This window comes from Hyaena hyaena, unplaced genomic scaffold, assembly GCF_003009895.1.
Source record: "Hyaena hyaena isolate Hyena2069 unplaced genomic scaffold, ASM300989v1 scaffold_0, whole genome shotgun sequence".
Taxonomy (NCBI): Eukaryota; Metazoa; Chordata; class Mammalia; order Carnivora; family Hyaenidae; genus Hyaena; species Hyaena hyaena.
In genome coordinates, this window is record NW_024080632.1 from 11182035 (window position 1) to 11203955 (window position 21921).

Genomic DNA, 21921 nt, shown 5'->3' on the forward strand with positions numbered 1-21921 from the left:
CTGGGAGTTTGTATTTATCTGCTCTCACCTCTTACAGAGCAAATTTTAGAGGTAAAAATGCTATAATTTGCTAGGACCCTTTCTCCTGGATAACTCTGGGCTTCTTCCTTGGTAATTAAGTTGAGAGAGTCACAGTTACTAGCCAAGAGGTTCCTTTTCTCTGAAACAGCATGGGCAGGCATGTAACAGTTATACAAACAGAGCCATTTAGAATGTAAAGAGCGAATGGTCTTGATGGAGCCGACTTTATCTAATTAGCAGCGTGAGAGCCTTTGGAGGAAAACATTTATCTTTTTTTTTCCCCCCCAGATCACTCTCTTCCTGCCTGCCTTTCTTGTCATCTCTGAAGTAAGCAGGGAAGGGTAGGAGCCATTGAACTGGTTTCTAAAAATGTAGATGGAGAGCTGGACACGCTACATCTTGCTGCTCTCTGGATGTCGGTGGACCTTTTCATGTCGTGTCCTGCTTTAGAGCCACTGAACGAAAGAACACACCAGTTCAATGTCACCTGCTTCAGACTGCCTGCTCAGCTCCAACCAGCAACCTGCATAACAGCCACAGCTAGGGTTTGCAGCCTTTGGAGAGAGGCAGGGATGAAACCAATTTCTGGTCTCTCTTGATAGCGTTAGAGACACCCCTCATCCATCTTTGGTAAAGCTAAGCACCTTCCCTGCTTTTAAAAAGGAGACAGTAGATGGAATGCACTAGAAACATGGACACCAGCTCAGTCCCTTTGGACATAATGACATGATGAGAAATATATTAGCTTTAGGAATTTTAGTGTTTACCAGAGTAGATATTCTTGTGAATAGCTATGATTATTAAGACGAAAAGATATGTATGTTTAGAATGATCCCTAGGGGAGTGAGGGAGATAAGATACAATATAGGTACCTAGACACTTAATCCCTTTACCCATTTTTCCCTAATCTGTGTTTGCTCAATTCTCTGAAAGATACAGATCTATAAAATAACAAATACTGATACGAGAAGACCAATAATCAGAATCTGAAAGACTCTCTCCCCTGTTTCTCAGAAGATGGAAGGCTGACTCAGTAGTGTGCTTTAGCTTTCTGCAGCCTGATGCTCCCGTCTGTTGGCATCATCTGCCTGCCCGCTGATGGTATGAATGGGTGTGGGGTCAAAGTAGGCGAGATTAGGAACACCTGGGTGGCTCAGTCGGTTAAAGCATCTGACTTTGGCTCGGGTCATGATCTCGCGGTCCATGAGTTCGAGCCCCACATTGGGCTCTGTGCTGACAGCTCAGAGCCTGGAGCCTGCTTTGGATTCTGTGTCTTCCCCTCTCTCTGCTCCTCCCCCACTTGTGGTCTCTCCCTCCTTCTCTTCCTCCCTCCCTCCTTCTCTCCCCACCCCCCCAATAAATAAACAAAACAAAAAGGAGAGATTCTAGAGCCAGCTAAGAAAGCAGTGCTCATAGAGAATAAGCAGTTACTGAAGGTAATACAGTGGCCTCAGGTTGGCAAGTCTCTGCATATAATTAAGAATCATTTTTTTTTTTTTTAACATGGATTCTTTTAAGAAGTTTTTGGGTGTTTACTGAGATGCAGTGTGGCATAGTGGCGGTGTGAGAAAAGCAAAAGCTTTGGAATCAGTATTTGAATCCAGCTTTAACTAGCTGCTGTGTGACTTGAGGCAACTTCATCTCTCTCCCCCTCAGTTTCCTCATCTGTTAAATATCCACCCCAGAGTGTGATTTTGAGGATTCTATTAATGTATATAGCATTACTATATGCTAAGCAGTTTACCCGTATTAACTTACTGAATCCTTGTAATGACCCTACGAGGTAGCTACTATTACAAATCCTCACTTTGTAGGTGAGGGAATTGAGAAACAGGTTAAGTATCTTGCCCAAGGTCACCTAGCTAGTAAATGGTGAGCCAAGATTCGAAGCCATCCCTCCAGAGCCCTTGCTGTCATTGTTCTCTCAGTCACCATACTCTGCTTTGAGGGGGACGTAACACAGGACTGGATCTGGGGAGTGCCCAGTCTCTGGAAACTGTCCCTTCCATCGTCACTACCGCTGCCCTCTATCTTTTCTCTGTCCTCGGATGTTAATCTGCAAAATCCTAAGAGACCAGAATGATTTCAGGAAGCTAGTTGAGTGCCAGGAAACAATGAAGGTACAGTTGGAAGCCTTAAAGATCACAGAAGCGTCAGCTCCTACAAGTGGGTTGGAATGAGTGCCCAGCCCATTAGGTTGAGGACGATTCTGAAGCCCAAATTGGGCAGAATGGGAGGAGCGGCTTAATCAATTAGTTTTGTTGCTGATTGAGTTTGACCCCTTAATTTTGAAGATGAAAACCTCTAAGGCCCAGAGACGGTAAATGATGTGCCCAAGTTCATATAGCTGTAGGCAGAGAGGTGGTGGGGGTCCTGTGTTCCGGTGTGGCCAGTCGTTAACCCAGGGACATTTACTTAATGTCCGTGTGCTTCGTTGTTGGGGCACACTCACCCTAGCATGCCTCGGACCTTTCCCATTTTAGCATTGATAATCTTGCATCCCAGGAACCATCTGAGACCCAAGCAAACAGAGTCAGTTGGCCACCCTGCTCAGTTTCTGCCTCTGTTATTAAGTAGGGATATGAATTGGCATTCTTCCATGGAGTTGCTGATTTCCATGGTTTATGTGATTTCTTCTAAAGCACTCAGAAGTAGTGTTTGGGACATAGTAAATCCTCAGTACATGTTGGTGATATATTGTTTGTCTTGTGTTCATTATTATCGGAGCAGAGTGTTCCCGCCAGAGAATGGGATCCTGGAGAACTTCCCTATCATCCCAACCAAGACAGGGGACCTTGCCAAGATCGTCTGGTCACCTGGAGCTGACTGTTGGGATGTTTTTTCTTCTCCTTGAAAGAGTAAACTATCACAACCTTGAGGATTGGCATTAATGCGTTCAATCCACATGACATTTGTTGAGTATTGGTTCTTTTGGGGGATTTAGAGAGAAATTAAAGCGTGGTTCCCTCCCTCTGGGACAGTGAGGATGGGGAGCCATGCTTGTCAGTAATCGTGGCTCAGTGGAATGGACACTTCATTTGAGGCCTGGAGAAAGCTGGACAGAGAACCTATTAGCAATTGACACTTTTCGGGCGGGTGGTTAAATGCTTGACGTGCATTATCTCATTAAGTATTTGTCATGAATTTGTTGTTACATATCTGGAGTTTAGAGACTGGGAAACTGAGGTTTAGAAAGGTGAAGACATTTGCCTTAAGTTCACCCAGCTTGATTCCAAAGCTGGTCTTGCTGATCCAAAGTCTGCATTTTCATGAACCATGAATGCTTTACAATTACTTCTGAAAGCAAATTAAATTCGAGCTTGGCCTGAAAACCGAGGCAGGACTTAGTGTCCGTGGCCAGGAATGGGAACCGCATGCAGAGGAAATGGTTCGCATGAAAGCAAGGTAGGGGACATGTTTAAAAAGTCAAATGAGAGTGTGGGCTCGACAATAACTCTGGGCTCGACAATAACTCTGGACGAATGAGCTTTGAACTTTAAAATCCTTTATTTCCCCCAGCCCTGTATCTTTTTGTCCTTCCACACTTTGGGTTCACCTTCCTTTCCTTTCCACCTCAGTCCTTTTCTCCCTTCCCCCCCCCCCCCCCCCCCCGTTCCCTCCCCCGTTTATATCGCCAGTGCGGTGGCTCGAGGCAGTCTTAGAGGGACGCTTTCCAATTTCACACTTACATGCTCCCGAAAGTATTCGTAAACTAACTCGTATGTAAAACCAATAAAGGGCAACAGCACACATTCCTGTTAGACAGTAATTTTGTTTGACTCCCTTTCTTCTGTTTTGATCACTCTTCTTCCTGCAAACATGGTGCTTTGACCTTACCAGCAGTGGAAGTTTCAGGAACCCAAGCATGGTGGAGCTCTGTCAGTGTATGTGTAATAGGAATGAAGAAGGGCTTGTGTTTATTGAGCACTTACTACGTGCCTGGACAAGTGCTAAGTACTTTTCGTGCATTACCTTTTTTAGTACACTCAATAGCCATGTGAGGTAGGTCTTCCTGTATCCCGTTTTTAACAGATGAGGAAATTGAGACTCCGAGGAGAAGAGGATTCACGTCTGCACCACATTCCCACATTTCCTTTTCCCGCTGGCTTCCTCCATCCTGGCATGTAGTGCCAAGGTACAAAGGGCCAACGCCCTCTGTTTTCCACACGTGGAGCAGACCCTGAGAAGGGAAGCAGCTTGCCTCAGATCACACCACTGATGAACCGGTAGAGCAGAAGCTAAATCCAGGTCTTGCAAGTCTTAATTCAGCAGCTGGGGGAAACCCCAGGCTGAGGCCAGAGGGCATGGATTTAAGAATTGGGTTTGAATTTTAGCCCTGTGACTTATAAGCCATGTGACTTTGGGCGGGTCTCATGACCTGTCTGGGCTCTAGTCTAGAAAGCGGGGAAGACGATGACAACCATCTCAGCAGTTTATTGTGAGGTCAGTTGAGTGAGGTCCCACAAGCAAAGCAGCCCCAACAGTGACCCTCGTACCTGAAGCAAGCCCGGTCCGTCTAGCGCGTTAGACACATCTCTCCCACCTTGCCGGGAGTTGTCTGTCCCACCTGCTCAGCTCCCAGCATGCCTTAAGGCTAAGCCCACAGCAGCCTTGCAAGGGGGACCCCTGCCACTAGCCACGAACCTTGAAATTCAAGACAACAGATGTCCAGCATCTGTTACTTATTAACACCTCACTAGAGAAGAGTTTGAAATCCTCCCCACCCCTCTCCAGCTGTGTTGAGAAACCCACTGGACTGTGAGGGAGGACAGGGACTGGGTCTACCGCCCCCATCCCCAGGGATTTGCATACGACAGGCATACATTAAATGCTTATTCAATGAATGGTTGGCTAATTATCTCATTTCTCAGTCCACCATATTAATCTTTAAGATCAAAGTAATAACATAATGCAGTTTGGAAATGAAAGGATTCTACGAAGTTGGCCACAAAATACAGTAGTCTCTCATTTTCTCCCTCATTTCCCCTCCCAGAAGCAACCATCACACCTCTTTTATTTTGGTATTTCACTTCCATCTCTGCTTATTACTAATGCTAGATATTTTAGTTCTAAGCAGTCTCTTAAATTCTGACCATGGAGATCCTTCTCTCCTCCCCCAATGTAGTTATTTCATAAATTTGATTAGGTCAATATACAGTGTTTACATTATTATGGCTATGTAAATGCTAGCCACAGCTGAGCCCTGTTGTAAAGTATGATTGCCTTTTTTTTTTTTTCCCCTTGACAATGCTCCCCCCAGGAGTAAATAATTGTCTTGTATTTTTGTTATAGGCTTGGTTTCCTAGGTGCTTATTAGGAAATCAACCTCCACCAAGTGTTTAAATTCCCTTTAAGACTCTCAGATGCACCAGATAGTCCATTGATTTCATCACCCAAAAAAAAACCTGCCCCCCTGGGGACTTCTGGACTGGTTTCCTGCTCTGGACTGGTGGCCCCCCGATCTGGCAGTTGGCTAGCTGTCACCCTGGAATCCTCCTTCACCTCCATACTGGGGGCTCCCCTTTGTCACTCTTTGAGTTAGGATCTCCTTGTTGCCTTTGTCTTCCTTTTTCTCTATGCCCTCATTTTGGCAAAACCCATCTTGCAGTAACTTATCAAGCATGATTAAAAACACTTTCATTCTGTTCTCTTACTTCATCGATGGTTTGGCTGGTATAACGACATTTTTAATTCCCAGAATTAAAGCCCATACATTTCCAGAATTGAAAAGGCCCACAAAGCACTTAGCACTTAACTATATTTCAGCCAGCCCCCTCCCTTCCTCAACCTTCATTTCGAGAGGTTCCTTGTGCTGCTAAATTCATTATTCTCTGGTTTCTCTGCTGTCAGTTTTAAGATTCAGGTTTTGTTTTGTTTTAATTTACTTTACAGCTTCTAAAATTTGGTTGTTTCCTCTCTAGTGTTTTCCATTCTGGTGGGTTTAATTCTAGCTTGGAAACCATTTCCCTTCAAGATTCTGAAGGTATTTTTTATTGCTGTCTAGCTTCCGATGTTGTCCTCGAGAAGCCTGAAGCCATTCTGATTATTTATTCTTTGATTCTCCCCGTCCCCAGGTTTATCGAGATATAATTGACATGGCGTTGCTTAGGTTTAAGGTGTACAACATGATTTGATATACATATATATTGTGAAGTGATTACCACAGTAAGTTAATTAACCTGTCCATTGTCTCTGTAGATGTACCATTTTTTGTGTGTATGTGGAGAGTACTTTTAAGATCTATTCTCCTAGCATCTTCCAAGTATACAGTGCAGTATTGTTAACTATGGTTCCCATGCTGTCAGTTACATCCCCAGGATTTATGTATTACTGGAAATTTGTGCCCCTTGACCACCTTCACTCTCCTCCTCTGGCAACTACCAATCTACTCTCTCTTTGGATGAGTTTGATTTGTTCTTAGATTCTACTTCTAAGTGAGATTATATAGTTTTTGTCTCTCTTTGACTTATTTCACTTAGCATAATGCCCTTAGGGTTCTTCCATATTGTTGCAAATGGTAGGATTTCCTTCTTTTTATGGGTGACTGTTTCATTGTGTATATATACACATTTTTTTTTTTTTTTTATCCAGTCATCCATCAAGGGACACATAGGTTGCTTCCATGTCTTGGCTATTATGAATAAAGCTGCAGTGAACATGGGGGTGCAGATATCTCTTTGAGACAGTAATTTCATCTCGTGTGGATACATACCCAGGAGTAGAATTGCTGGATCATATGGTAGTTGTAGGTTTTATTTTTTGAGGAACCTCCATACTGTTCTCCATAGCAGCTGCACAAGCTTGCATTCCCACCAGTAGTGCACAAAGGTTCTCTTTTCTCCATATGTTTGTCTGTACTTGTCAAATTTTATCTTTTTGATAATAACCATTTTAATAGGTGTTAGGTGATACCTCATTGTGGTTTTGATTTTCATTTCATTTCCTTGATGAGTAATGTTGACAGCTTTTCACATACCTGTTGGCCATTTGTGTATCTTTGGTGATCTGACCTTTTTTTTTTTTTTTTTTGGAATGTTGTTTATTTTTGAGGGGTGGGGAGGGGCAGAGAGAGAGAGGGAAAGAGGATCTGAAGCAGGCTCAGCACTGACAGCAGTGAGCTCGATGTAACACAGAGCTCGAACTCACGGACTGCGAGATCATGACTCAAGCCGAAGTGGGATACTCAACTGACTGAACCACCCAGGTACCCTTGGTGATCTGACTTCTTAACATCTCTGGAAGCTTGTAGGGTCTGTGGTATTTTGAAAGTTCAAGATGATAGACCTTGTTGTGGGTCCATTGTTCTAAGCAGTTAGCTTTTTCAATTCTGGAAACTTACGTCCTTAAATTCTGAGAATTAAAATCTATATCTACATAAATAGGCACACACATTTTATGGATGTAGTAGCAATCCTCCAAGATGGCACCCCTATCCTTGCCTCCTGATAGTCATACCCCTGGACAGTACACTGTCATTATTGGACCAAGATTGGTCTCTGTGACCAGTAGCATATAGCAGAAGTGATAGTAATTCCATTCTGAGATTAGTATAAAAGACCCAGTGACTTCTCTTTGGTTGTGCTCTCTGTCTCTTTGGGGATAGCCAGCTACCATGTGAAGTGGCCATTTGGGGAAGCCCGTGTGGCAAAGAACTGAGGCCTTCTGCCAACAGCCAGCTAGCCACCGAGGCTTCTGCCGGTGGCCATGTGAGTGAGTCACTTTGGAAAACATCCTCCAGCCCCAGTCTAACCTACAGATGAGATTGCAGTCACCACGGACAGCTTGACTGCAGCCTTGTGGGAGACCCTGAGCCAGAAGTACCCAAGCTGCTCCCAGATTCCTGACTCTCAGAAACTGGGTAAGAGAATAAATGTTATAAACTGCTGAGTACTGGGGGTAATTTGTTATGCAGCAACAATAGATGACTAATATAATAGGTGATTTTTCCTCTTTTTTTTCTTCTGGCATTCAGGGATTCCTGTTACTTGGTTAGTGGACTTCCTATGGGAGTCTTGAACTTTTCTTCTATTTTCTATTTTATCTTTGTCTTTTTACCTTTTGTTCTGAGAGATTTCCCTAACTTTATCTTCTAACATTTCTATTGAGTTTTACTTTTGCTTTTTCATTTTTAATTAAAAAACCTTTTTTTAAACATTGTTTATTTTTGAGAGAGAGAGAGAGAGCGAGCACTAGCAGACGAGGGGCAGAGAGAGAGGATGACACAGAATCCAGAATCCCAAGCAGGCTTAGGGCTCTGAGCTGTCAGCACAGAGCCCAACACGAGGCTTGAACCCACAAGCTGTGAGACCATGACCTGAGCTGAAGTCGGACACTCAGCTGACTGAGCCACTCAGGCTCCCTGCCCTCCCGCCAAAAAAATTTCAAAGAGCTATTTTTGTTTTCTAAATTTGTATCCTTTTTAAAGAGTAGCACCTGTTTCTAGAGTCCTTTCATCCAGAGACCCTTTGTTTTATCTTCTCTAGAGAAGAAACTTCTGGTCTTTTGCCAGGTTGGTCTCTTGGCAATGTTGCTGCATGAAGTAGGGAAGCAGATCTGAGGAGCTGACATCTGCTGCTGCTGCTTTTTAAAAATTTTCATTTAAATTCTAATTAACACACAATGTAATATTAGTTTCAGGTGTACACTTTTATCACCCAGTGCTCATTGCAACAAGTGCACTCCTTAATCCCCATCCCTCCTCCCCCCTCTCCCCTGGTAACCATCAGTTCTTATATAGTAAAGTCTGTTTCTTGGTTTGCCTCTCTCTCTTTTCCCCCCCGTGTTCATTTGTTTGTTTGTTTGTTTTTTTAAATTCCACATATGAATGAACTCATAGGGTATTCGTCATTCTCTCACTGACTTACTTTGCTTAGCATAATACTCTCTTGCTCCATCCACGTCCTTGCACATGGCAAGATTTCATGCTTTTTTTTAATGGCTGAGTAATACCCTGTTGTATCTGTACACCACGTGTTCTTTATCCAGTCATCAGTTGATGGACACTTGGGCTATTTCAATAGTTTCACTATTGTAGATAGTGCTGCTATAAACATTGGTGCATGTATCCCTTTGAGTTAGTATTTTTGTATTTTTTGGGTGTATACCTAGTAGTGCAGTTGCTGGGAACTGACGGCTTCTTAAACTGGAATTCAGCCAGTCTTACTGCCTTAACCCTCATTTCTAGAGGTACCTTAATTTTTGATTAGGTGCTACTAATCTACGAGTCATGGCTTTCACCACTGTTGGCTTAAGATTCTGATGTGTTTTTTCATCTACGTTCAACTTCAGTGGTGTGGTTCTCACCCCCCCCCCCCCACCTATTCTCTCCATTCTGGTGGGTTTAAAACAAAGGACAACAAAACACCTTTATAGTTTCAGTGAGATTTCATGGGAAAAAAAACATACATATATTTAGCCAACTCTCTTTACCTCAACCTTCATGCTTTGCTCGTCCCCACCTCCCTCTGGGACCTTCTGTGTCTTATGCAGCATCCTCAGTGAAGGAAGACACTGAAGGGGACACTGGCTAGCTCACTGTCACTGTGGTTCTAAGGCCATAATCTCTGAATAACTGCAGTGGGAACATTAGTAGGTCATTTCCAAATAATCAGTACCTTCTTACTTAATCGCAAACCTGCTGGCTTGTGTCTGAAGACATGTCCGTGGCCTTTAACTGCAGGCTTTGACTTTAGAGCTCAGTGTCAAGATTTAAAAGGAAGAATTTACATACATGCACCTTGAAGGTCTGAACATTTGTATATAATACAGTGCCTCTGGGTTTGTATGCTTATATGTGCACAAACACATCTCGAAAATGAGCCTTCTTGTCAACCAAAACCCACCTTTGGACTGTGGGTGAGTTGAGAAGCATGAAAAATGTTTAGCCTAAAGTATGTTTAAATATTCATGACGTCTTCAAAGCAAAGCTGTTGGGAAGACTAAGCCACCTGGAACACAGCTGTGATAGTACAATAAGGCATCTTGAAAAATCATGGAGTGTCAGGCAGGGCTGGGAAGAATATCCAGGTGACCTTGGCCAGTCCCCTGGTGTCCACTGTAATAAAAACTATTTTGGATATGTCCATTATTAGCAAGACCAGGTTACTATGTCTACCAGCTCAAAGATGATTATATTTCAGATTATGTAACTTATTTGAGATAACAAATTCCATTTATAGAGGAGGTCTATCCTTCCTCATGTGGTGGGGTTTTCAAGCTGGCAGTTGGGTGTCACATTCATCACTGCTTTCCCATTGTGCTCCTGGAAGACATTACTCATCAGTCTTGGCCCTCATTTTCTTTAGGCCCAAATGTGAGGACTCAGAGTCCTTTCTACACGGGGCTGCTTGCAGCTACTAGCAATTGACTGGGAGTGGGGTGTAGTGACAGCCTCACCAGATGACACACGTAAGCCACTTCTGGTTGGTCTTTTATCATCCATCTCAGTTGAACACACTCTGGGTCTCATAACTTCGCCCGGAACCAGTCTGGGCATGATCCCTCCAGAGCAGGCTAGGATCGAATTTTCACTTTGTGGGCTCAAATCACTTTCAAAAACTTACTTTTGTCTTTGGAATCTCACCTATCATGCTCATCCTGAGTTGTGGTTTTAATTCCAAGGTTATAAGTGCCTGTACATTTGGTTTCTTCAACTGAATGGCAGCCTTTATGCTATTGCATGCTATCATCTTTTTACTCTAAACCAGGGGTCAGCAAACCACAACCCATAGGCCAAATCCAGCCCGCCACCTGTTTTTGTTAACGTTTTATTGGAGCACAGCCACACCTATAAGTTTATGTCATATCCATGACTGTCTTCGCACTGAAAGGGTAGAGCTGAGTAGTTGCTACAGCGACTCTCTGGCCCATAAAGCCAAAAATATTCACTATCTTGATTTTTACAGAAAACCTTTCTCGACCCGGTTCTGAATGATATGCAGGCTTCTTTTGGCTCTCAACTGTTATCTAATGTTTTCTCCATGGTATGTTCAACCCTTTTACAAACCCACTTAATTATGGTTTCATCCAGCCCACATTATCTGCTATACTCAACAAGGCTCCCCTGAGTGATGTTTAGTGCTTGTTGTTACTCACATATGCTGATTATTTGTTGAGCACTAACTATAGCCCAGGCAGTGCTAAGCAATCTACATAAATTAAGTGAACAGAGGAAAGCAAATGGCTTGGCAGTGCATGGCATAGGGTAGGTGCTCAATTATATGTAATTTTTACAACACTCCTATGGAGGTAGCGTGAAAGAGTCACTTACGCAGGGTAACCAGGCTGGTAAGTGGCAGAACTAGGATCCAGCTCAGTTTGCACTGATTCCAAAACTTGTGACCCTTCCATTAAACCTTGTCTCTTTCTACTACATTCCTTCTCTTTCTCTTTCTCTTTCTCTTTCTCTTTCTCTTTCTCTTTCTCTTTCTCTTTCTCTTTCTCTTTCTCTTTCTCTTTTTCTCAACGTTTGTTTATTTGGGAGAAGGAACATGAGCAGGGCAGGAGCAGAGAGAGGGAGAGAGAGAATCCCAAGCAGGCTCCATGGAGCCTGACAAAGGCTCAATCTCACAAACTGAGAGATTATGACCTGAGCTGAAATCAAGAGTCAGACGCCTAACTACTGAGCCACCCATGTGCCTCTCCACTACATTTTCCTGACTTGCCAGTCTTGTAAATCTATCAAGTAATTAGAATAACGGGCATTACATAGATAACAATGCATGTATGTGAATGGTGTGGTATGTTATCTCAGATCCTCCTAACAAACATGCAGGTTAGATATTCCATTTTACAGATGAAGAAACTGAGGCTGGGAGAATGTCCTACAGATAGTAAGGTGTTTGTAGTTTTAAGTTGGCATGATTCAAGATCTTTACACTGCACTATGACACACAACCATGGTATGTGGCTGAGCTGACATTTATTCAACAGTTTCTACAATACCTTTTCATAGAGCACCCCCTCTATACCAGGTCTGTGCTCAATCCATGTTTTTTTCTACAGTGAATTCCTTTCCTAAGTGGTCACAAACTAATTGACTTAAGGTTTGTTTTTAAGTTAGTGTACTTGGTAATAGATATTTGGGGTTGCATTCTCAACCTTTTGGGAAAGAGTTGAAGTCTAAGATGTTTTGTACCTTGATTTCCCCATCTGTGAAATGGGAAAGAAAATATCTGTCTTTATATCTTCCAGTTTTCCAAGATTCTAAAATTTCAAGCAAGAGAGTTGGCATTGAACAGAGATTGCAAAGCAGGAGTCTATGGGTAGGATCCATCCATTACAGTGGTTCACACTATAAATTTTAAAAATTGAGTTAATTAAAAAATGTTTAAATTAAGAGATTTTTGAGCTTCTAAATAGTTAGATAACTTTGCAAGAGTGAGTTTCTTGTCCCACATGAATATACGGCTGGAGCTGAATAGAAGCTTCTCCCTTTAGGGGTGCCTGGGTGGTTCAGTCAGTTAAGCAGCCGACCCTTGATTTTGGCTCAGCTCATGATCCCAGGATCATGAGATTGACTCCCGCATCTGACTCCATGCTTATCGTGAAGCCTGTTTGAGATTCTCTTCTTCCTCTCTCTGTTTCTCTGTCTCTCTCTCTCTCTCCCACCCCTCCCCCCAGCTCATGCATGCACATGCTCTTTCTTTTTCTCTCTCTCAAAAGTAAAAAAAAAAAAAAAAAGTAAAAATAAAGTAGGACATTTAAATAGCAACTGGCATGCCTTCGGTGTTAGGGAAACAATACATGATGGGGACTGATTACCAGGACACCAGTTGTTCTAAAGAGAGAAGCTTCTTTTATTCTTTAAAAAAGTTTTTTATTGTTTATTTATTTAGAGACAGAGACCAAGTCGGGGAGGGGCAGAGAGAGGGAAATAGAAACCCAAGCAGGCTCTGCTCCATTAGTGCAGAGCCCCAAGCCACGTAGACACCCCTAAATGTCCCATTTTAATCATTTACTTTGCCCTCTGATGTTTGTAGGCAGTTGACTATGTAACTTACACATTCAGGCAGGAGAGATTCCAGCTGAGTATAAGAAAGAATATCATTTACAAGATGAAATGTGCTTTAGAACCTTGATTGAACCTTGCTGTTGAATCGATAGCAACCTTAACTCCCTGACTCCATGTATTTTAAAAGAATTTATTTTTAAATTCAAATAGGACATTTAAAATGAGTGAAAGGAAAGCTATTTTTAATCCACAAACATGTAACTATAGACCGTGATGCCCACTTACTTATTGGGGCAAAATATTACCTTTGTAAAGTTGTGAAGGAGTTTAATTATGTTCAGGACCCAGCTAGGTGCACTGAGAAGCCACTGGTACCTTGGACAGCACCATCCTAATTCTTGGTCCCATATTTGTTCTTTTGCAGGGGAAATACAGTACTTAGCTCACTCTTTTAAATTCCAGCTAACTCTGGACTCTTTTTAAAATGATTCTCATTCCTGTAAAGGGAAACAATACATAAGAGAATGGGTAACTACCAAAATGTCTGTTCTTTAGGGCAGTTTAATTATTTCCTTTCTGTACTTCTTTGGCTTATTTACTGCTTGTTTTAAAGGACTGAATGGTGGCAGGGTGGGTTTTTTATTCCCCTTCATTTTGAAAGTTACAAAGCATTTGCTCTTTGCTTTCTGCACTGCTGTTTCAGTAGTGCCTGGAACATTGTGAGTGGTCAGTAATGTTCACAGAATGAATGCTTGCTTCTCCTATGGTGACATTTATAGTTGCTCATCTCAGTCACAAAAAGCATGGTGTTAATGAGAAAGGGGTAGAGTGTTTGATTTCTTTCTGGAAAGCATGTTTTGTTTGTGCTTTCTGAAATAGGCTACCTTACCTCCCCCTTGCCAGCTTTGCTCACAAGGAGAATGAATGAACTAGGAGAATCAGATCCTAGCATCCTCCCCCACTCCCAACACACACACACACACACACACACACACACACACACACACACTATAATTCAAAGTGTCTTTCCCACAAAATACACAGCACATATCAGCACCAAAGTCATTCCTTGAGTTTAGGTCCTTGCTAAAACTTCACATTTGACAGTGCATTCTTTGGCAGTAAACTGACAGCATGGGATCCTGTGGGGCCAAGCAGAAATCTCCTTCCCCAACCACACTACGCCATATTAATATCATTTCTCCTTCAAGCTCTTAGCACTTAACTCTCTTACTACTCACTTGGCAGGTAATCATGCACATCCCTTGTTCTCTTATGTAAATCTGGTATTTAACTTTTCCTGTGTTGGTTTCTTTCTCTCTTCTGGATCATATGGAAATCAAGTAGAAGGAAAGGGTATGTATTAGTACAGTTCCCTATACATAGTAAGTCTGTTTCTTACTTTATCCCAGAACCATGCTTTGAGACAAATTTGGGTCCAGTTAGTTTATTTGTGAGGTGATCTTATGTATAAGTCAGTGAGAGAGTAGGAACATGAGAGAGGCAAAGGAAGAAAAACAGGCAAATGAGTGTCGTAGCTAGTGAGTTACTCCAGTGGGCAGCTGCACCATCCTGGTGGGGACCTTCAGTGATAGTATGGCCCAGGAGAAATATAATGCAGGCCACAAATGTTATCCATATGTATAATTTAAAATTTTCTAGTAGCCACATTGAAAAGAGAAGCTGATGAAATTAATGTTTCATTTAACCCCCAATATATCCAGAATAGCACTTCAGTATATAATCAGTGTAAAAACTTCTTTGTTAGTTGATTGAAAAATCTCTGGATTCTGGCTATGGCAGCCTTTTCACCTTAGTTTTTGTGTCTGCATTAAGGACTGCCATATGTAGTTGTACAGGTTGAGCACTGCATAACTCTAGGGGGCAACACTCACCTAGGTTTCCATACCCCGCAATATGCATGGCACCCCTAAAGTTGTACAGTGTCCAACCTGCATAACTCCTCATGTGAAGGCTGTCAGCCTTTTGCCTCTTGATCATTACCATTCTTATCACTTTGGGGAAAAGAATAAAAGATTGTTAGAGTAGACATACTTGGGCTTAGCTACAATATTTTTGTCTTTTTAGGGTCACTAAACATTTTGCGCACCTGACAGTGTTTCCTTGCAAGCCAGCCTCATGACTAATCAGAAGCCAGCACCTCCAGGGCCTTGCAATCACTCTGAAGGAGTCAGCTTCACACCCACTGCTAATTTTAGCATGCGGTCTGCAGAGGTACCAGTGAGCCTCTTGGCCAAGTACCCTTACAGACATGGCTTGGAAGTAAATCGCCCAGACTGAGTCTGGGAGCTGGGAAAGAGCAAAGTCTGTGGCCCTGCAGTTCCCTCATGGTAGGTTTCCTCGCTTCCTCTGGCCCAGACCTCCCTTTTCTTTGCTGGGTTTCCTCCCCTCCATTACCCCTGAGGAGTCTGGCTGCAGGAGTGTGTGAACTCAATGTGCCAAAGTCAATTGCTCAGTCACAGAGGGGCTCTGAGTTTATTTCATTGCTCTCTCGTTCCTCTGTGGTGGGCAACAAGCCACGCAAGGAGAATCAAATTGGTCTAATTGGTAGTGTCTAGAAAAAGAAAATACTCAAAGCAGTTTGCAGGAAGGAAGTCATGAACTTAATTGAACACAGAATTGGAAAGCCACTCAGAAATCAAGTATCCCAGCTATTTCCTGTTACAGATGATGAGCAGGAGAGTCTGAGACATTGAGGAGCTTCAGGATCACATGGTAGGTTAGTGGGGGAGGTTTAGCCTCCTTTGTGAGGTGACTGTCTTATTTACCTCCTCAATGGATTGTGTCTGGCACGTGGCTGGTTGAATGCAAATGTTTGTGGACTTAGTGCATTTTTATAACATTCATATTACTAGAGGCCAGAAATACACACATTTCCCCCCCATGTATCTGTGTAGTGCATGCTTATTGATGTTTGCAGATCCATTATCCATTACCCTTCCTGCTTCTAGTACCTCTGTCCCCTGTGCTGGGGGAGTCATGTGATCCAAATATGGCCAATCAGAGCATTCTACTCCCGGAGCCGCAGTGATCCAGGCCAGACCAGTCAAAGCTGATGAGAACACAGTCCTGGGACTTTGTTTTGGCCTCTCACCAGGAGGGGAGAGCCAGCCAGGAGAATCTGAGAGTTTGAGGAGCTTTGGTGATGGCATTTGACCACCGATATCCATGTGTATCTGAAGCCAACGTCCATGTCTGGAATTTTCAGTTCTGTGAGCTGATAATTCCTCTTAAAAGAAAAATCAGGGGCGTCTGGGTGGCTTAAGTCGGTTAAGCGTCCGACTTTCGCTCAGGTCATGATCTCGCGATTCGTGGGTTCGAGCCCCGTGTCGGGCTCTGTGCTGACTGCCAGCTCAGAGCCTGGAGCCTGTTTCAGTCTGGGACTCCCTTTCTCTCTGACCCTCCCCTGCTCACGCTGTCTCTCTCTCTCTCCTAGAAATAAATAAAACATTAAAAAAAAAAAAAAGAAAAATCATTTTTTTAATCCTTTGCATCTGAAACCAAATGACAAACTATCTTTGAAGTACCAATGATGCAACCTACAGATTAGTTAATACCTTCAACATCTTTTAGTGTTTGAATGTTCACCTTCCTATAAGCTCATGAAAGGTGATCCCTTTCCAGCTTTAGGGCATAAACTTTGATGAGCCTAAACTTAATGTGGTGATTTTATTCTTTTTGCCAGTGATTACTTTAGGCAAGAGCAGGTGATACAACTCTGGTGCATGAGACCCAGAGCGAGGTTTGCTATCTGGATGCTGGAATAGGTTTTCCTCTTGGGTATTAAGGGTAAATAAATTTCCCTTTCCTGCCTTTGTATGTGGCTGTGTGAGGATGTGATGACTGGATCTGTGGCAATCGGCTTGAGGCCATGAGGAGACTGATCTGAGGATAAGAGTCAGTACACCAGAGATGGTAAAGCAGAGACATGGAAAAAGCCTGTGTCCTTGGTGGTATTATTGAACTACTAAACTTCATTATTTCCAGACTTTAAAAAACTGAGGTGTCATTATTTTTCTTAGCCACTTTTCATTTTGCATTGTTACTTGCAGCCCAAACCTACCTGACAGAAATAATGGTTTTAAAATAGATTTTTCAGTAGAAAAGAGAAGTGAGAACACTGAATGGAATCTTATGTGGAAGACCAATATGCAAAATAATTTTGTGAGGAGTTATGACAGCTAAAAATGTTTCCAGACATTGCCAAATGTTCCTTTGGCCGGCAAAGTTGCCCCTAGTGGAGTGAGAACCACTAAAGTCGCATCACTTGCTTCTCCCCTGTTCTAGAACAGGAAGTGTGCTGCATTGTTGGGACAGCCTTGAGATGATTGTAAAAACAGATGAGTTATAGAAGATGACAAGAGGTGGAGAGGATATGGAGCAATTGGAACTCTTGTACGTTGCTAGTGGGAATGAAAAGTCGTACAGCCCCTGTGGAAAACAGTTTGATGTTTCTTTACAGAGTTAAACATAGAATTATTCTGTGATTCAGCACTTCATTCTGAGGTATGTACCCCCAAACAGTTGAAAGCAGGGATTCAAAAAGATCCTTCTACTCTCATATTTATAGCATTGTTTACCATAAATAAAAGATGGAAGCTACCCAACTGTCCACTGACAGATGAATGGATAAGCAAAATGTGGCATATCTATACAGTAAAATATTACTTGGCCATAAAAAGGGATGAAGCTCTGATAGGCGCTACAGTCAATGAATGTATGGACCTTGAGAACATTATACTTGTGTGTGAAAGAAGCCAGATACAACAGGACACACATTACTTGATTCCATTTATAACAGCTTCCCCTTACTCCACAGTTTTGCTTTCTGTGGTTTCAGTTACTGGCGGTCAGCTGCGGTCTGGAAGCAGATGATCCCCCTCCTCACATACCATCAGAAGGTCAGTGAGTGTAGCCTAATGCCCCTTCACCACCATGCCCAGGTCATGCACCTCACCTCATCTCCTCTTAGCACTATGTTATCCCCTCACATCATCACAGGAAGAAGAGTGAGTTCAGTACAATAAGACACTTTGAGAGAGAGTGACTGTATTCATGTGATTTTTATGACAGCATATTGTTAAAATTGTCCTATTTTATTACCAGTGTTGTTAATCTCTTACCATGCCTGATTTATAAATCACACTCTCACAGGTATGTATGTACAGGAGAAAGCATATACAGGGTCTGGTAATACCTGAGGTTTCAAGCATCTGCTGGGGGTCCTGGAACGTAAGATAGGTGAAGTATCTAGAATAGGCCAGTTGATAGGGACAGAAGTGGAGTAAAGGTTACCAGGGGCCAGGGGAGAGGAGAATGGGGAGTTATTGCCTAATGGGTGCAGAGATTCTATTTGGGGCGATGAAAAATTTTGGAAATAGTGGTGATGGTCACACAACATTGTGAATGTAATTAATGCTATCATTTTGTATTTGTTTATATTTTATAAATATAATACATTTCTGCAATAAAAAATATTTTTTTTAAGCCCCAGATGAGTTAAAGTCATCAACTGTTGCCAGGCCCTATAGTGTTTGGTGCAGTGCATCACCCAGGTGCTCCGGCAGATGATGGAACATTTGAAAGGAAGGGGTGGGTGGGATTCGGCAACTTTCGCTGTGTTCTGGCCATCAAGACTGGAGTCTGTGGACCTCTGTGCTGCCGCCTTACAGGTTCTGTCAAGCCCTTGCCGTGTGCCAGGTGCTGTGCTAAGGTCTTTGCACAGATCACCTCATCTACCTCAGGACAGCTCCACAAGTAGGTGCTCGTTTTCTCTGTCTGAATAAACTGAGGCTCAGAAAAAGAGGGTAGAGCCAGTATTCAGACAAACACAGGGAGTTGGGGACCCCACGAGTTTCATGGTTCTAACCACTGGACTCTCTTTTCTCTTGCCCTAATGCCTCCTTTGGATTAAAAAACCAATTTTGAGTAAAATGAAGTTGTTAGTGGCTTCCAGGCGACTGTGGTCTTTCTGACTTCACGGTTCTGTTTTATTGCTTTCTAATCACATTCCACAGAAGACGTGTTTTCCGCTGAACAATGTCCGTTAGCCCAGGAGGAAGGCCAGGGCACGTGGGCTTTCCCGTGGGCTAGGGTGCTTCTAAGATGTGAATTTACGGATTCCTACTGGGCTTTAGATGTCTGTGTCTGCATTTTCCTGTCTTTCTGTCTTACTGAGGGTAGATTATGGCACTTGATGGTTTAATCTGTGTAATCTCTAGACAAAACATGTCTCTACTTGCCTGCCAAGGAAATGTTAATTTATTCTACTTCTGGATCTAGAGAGGTAAATGAAGTAATTGAAAATGCAGTGTGTGTGTGTGTGTGTGTGTGTGCGCGCGCGCGTGTGTGCGTGCTTGCGCGCAGGCACCTGTGTATTGGTACATAGGGATTTGTATGAAGAGAAGCAAACAAACGTTAAATCTAGAGATTTGGAGTGGAAGATGCTGGAGTCTCCTTTCAAAGGATTGCAGGCCTTCTTTCCCGACACTGTATGTAAAACTTTTTGTCTGTGGTATGATTATGCTTTTGGAGGGTGCACGGTATAGTGTTCATCAGCATCTCATCGGGGTTTTGGAGAATGTCAGTCTGTAAATTTGTGATGCCTGTTACCTGGCATGTCTGTTTGAAGAGCCACAATCATCTTCGGTATAAGAGGTCCTTGATATTTAAGAAGGACCTTTATTTAGGTAAGGAGCTGGACGCAGAAGGCAGCAGTGGGAATTATTATTTTGAGCTTGTTAAATTTGAAGCTTGAAAAAAAAAACAAACAGCCCAGCCAGATTGCAATAAACTTTGGCAAAAGGAGCTCAAGCACACCAATCTGCCCTTTTAACCTTCTCCTCCTCCTCCTAGTTTCCCCCACCTTCTGTTCTCTGCTCTAGCCCCTGCCCTACCTCATGTGCTGCGGGCCTGGCAGCAGCGTGGGGAATTGTAAAGACCAGACATTTACACTTGGTTCAACTTGTGTCTGGTGCATAGTAGGAATTCAATAAATGGTAGCTTCTAAAAGCACATTCATCCAGATCTCTGTGAAGTGGGAATTTGTTCTAGACCTAGAATAAGAAGAGATTCTCTTTTAACCCTAGGCAGAACCTGTAGACAGGCGTAGAGATTACACATTCATGGCAAATGGGAAGCATCTGAATGTGAGCTTCTGTACTTAAACACAAAACCATATATAATTTGCTAAGTATTCATCCATCGCATGTCTGTGATCCTTCATGTACATTCTCTCTACCAGTCATCACAGCAATCCAGGACCTTGATACTCTCAAAGCCAGGTTACAGATGAAGAAACAGAGGCAGGACTTCAAAGCCTGCTGTTTCCCTGATGATGTGCCTTACATGTGAACCTAGCATTTCCTCATTGGACCAGGAAAGACTTCTTGTGTGAGAAAGACCATGAATTGAATGTTAACAAATGGCATGATGTATTCAGTGCCTGGGTCTGTCTGTAATTCATTTGGGATGGAGCAGTCCTTCTCAAACTTTACTGCATGTACGAATCACTTAGAAATCTTGTTAAAACAGAGGTTTTGATTCAGCAGTTGCGTGAAGCCAGGGTGGAGTCAGAGCTCACATAGCTAACCACTTCCCAGGTTTTGCTTGCTGCTGCTGATCTTGGACATTTTGAGTAGCAGGGGATACAGTGTTAGGTTTATAAAGGAGTTGCTCATATGTGATCCTGTTTGCTCCTCACCCAAGCCTTGTGAGGGATCCGTTATTATTTCTGCCTTCAAGATGAGAAAACTGAGTCTGATTACAAATAGCTACCATTTTCAAGGGTAAGGCACACTGGGGACACAGCAGTAAACAAGACAGAAACAGGTCTTATTTAAAGACGTTGAAAACCCATGCAGGAAGATCCTGAATAATTAAATTTAAAAAAGCTTTGAGTTCCCCAATGAATGTTTGTAAAATAGATGAATGGCTTGAGCTCTGGGTGTTGACATTTAGCAAAGGAGGAAGAGAAACAGCCCAGGGGCAAGGGAAGATGATGTATTCTTTCTTGGACAAAGTGGTGACCTCCCGGTGTAGCCTCTGGTAGGCAGTTCTGGGTCTGGAGTTTAGGAGAGAGATCTAGGGTGGGGAGAATTGAAATTTTAAGAACCATCAGTGCAAAGGTGGTAATTGAAGTTACAGAAGATTAGACTCAGGATGCAAAGTACGATGGAGGAGATAAAACAACGAAGTGTCTAGAATAGGCTCCTAGCATAGGAACCTGTCTGGCGATCAGTTGCGGGTTGGCAGAGGAAGAGGAGCCCATGAAAAAGGACCAAGAAACACCTGCCCAGGAAGGAGATGGAAAGCCACAGAAGCCAAGGGAAGAGAGACCTTAAAGGAAGTGGTTTGTCACCAATGATGGGATAAGCCAGTGTCAGATCCCTCCTGATGTCACCTACCAAGAGGACACAACAGGTCTTCTGTCATATTCCTGCCCTAAGAGTACATCCAAAATCTAATCAGGAGGAAATACCAGACAAACCCAAATGGAGGGGTGGTCTACAAAACTGGGCTGTACTTGACACGAATATTTGCATCTTGAAAGACTAAGGCAGACTAAGGAGGCTAAGGAGCTGTTCCAGATAAAAGGACACTAAACAGGCATGAGGACTGAATGCAGTATGTGGCTTTAGATTTGATCTTAAATCAGAAAAAAACCAGTGTAGAAGACCTTATAGGAACAATTTACAACATTTTAAAATGAGTCCTTACACGAGTTGCTATTGACTGAATGTTTGTGATATCCCTAAACTCACATATTAAACCCTAACACTCAGTGTAATGGTATCTGGAGGTGGCACCTTTGGGAGGTATTTAGGTCATGAAGGTAGAGCCCTCATTAATGGGATTAGTGCCCTCATAAAAGAGACCCCAGAGACCTCCCTTACCCCCATCCCTCACGTGAGGAAGACAGTGGTCTA